The sequence below is a fragment of the Phoca vitulina genome, unplaced genomic scaffold, assembly GCF_004348235.1.
Source record: "Phoca vitulina isolate PV1807 unplaced genomic scaffold, GSC_HSeal_1.0 scaffold5, whole genome shotgun sequence".
Lineage (NCBI taxonomy): Eukaryota > Metazoa > Chordata > Mammalia > Carnivora > Phocidae > Phoca > Phoca vitulina.
In genome coordinates, this window is record NW_022589708.1 from 26,096,183 (window position 1) to 26,097,150 (window position 968).

Below are 968 nucleotides of genomic sequence, written 5' to 3' on the forward strand. Positions count from 1 at the left end.
TATAACTAAAATGCTTCTGTGGTACTTTTCTTACTTCAGTAAAAACTATAAAATATTATAGGAAATATGACATAACTAGTACTAATGTGGTAGCATCTTTCATATTGCAGGTTCATTTCCATACCTCTTTATGAAATTTGAATTTTCTTCACAATTTTCTTTCTAAAGCACTAAATTAATGATTTGATGTTATTGTATTTTCAAGGATACCAACAATATTTAATTACTACAGACATGGAAAGCTGATCTTGCATGTAAAATTTAGTCACTTTCTATAAATAATACCATACTAGTTTACCATACCAGTAAATATGTTTTTTAAAAATAATAGATATAATATTTAAAAAGTTAAGAAATAAATGATAATTTTTTAATACATGCAATGTTATAGACATGGGTATTTGATTTGGGGACATGGAATTGAATGTCTCACTTCTAGAGTGGTTAGACATAAATTATTTTATTAATATATCCAAATCTAATCTACTAACACTATTTTTTAAGATTGTGATATACCTCATAATGTAATTTCATTAGTAATTTTATTGTTTGGTGTTACTTTTTTTAAATTTGAATTGTGTTTTCTAACTAATGTCTAGATCAAGAATATATAAGGATTTTTTTTAGTGATTTAATCATTACTGATTTTTCTTAATTTTCAATTAGCAATAATCGCACCTCGGATAAACCTCATTGGCTACGATACTGCCACTGTGCAAAGCTTGATTTTTCTTAATTTTGATTACATTATTTTTTGTATTTTAATAATTATTGGCACAAATGTAATAAGTTCACTTGTTCTACTTTGGCATGCAAATTCAATTATTATTCTTCTTTATTACATCTCAATATCATCAAATGATAAGTAGCTGCACCTTAAAGTAAATTTAGATGTTTTCATAAAAAACTCTTAGTTCAACTATTAATTCCAAACATAGTATATATTTTGTGATTTATGATATGACACA

The 968-nt window shown here is 24.9% G+C and overlaps 1 non-coding gene across 1 annotated transcript; it reads right to left on the reverse strand.

Moving 5' to 3' along the window:
• Positions 1–585: 585 nt before the first annotated feature.
• Positions 586–723, reverse strand: LOC116631856. The gene has a single exon (XR_004299298.1). It is a non-coding gene; the product is annotated as a U4 spliceosomal RNA (small nuclear RNA).
• Between the last annotated feature and the right edge of the window lie 245 nt (positions 724–968).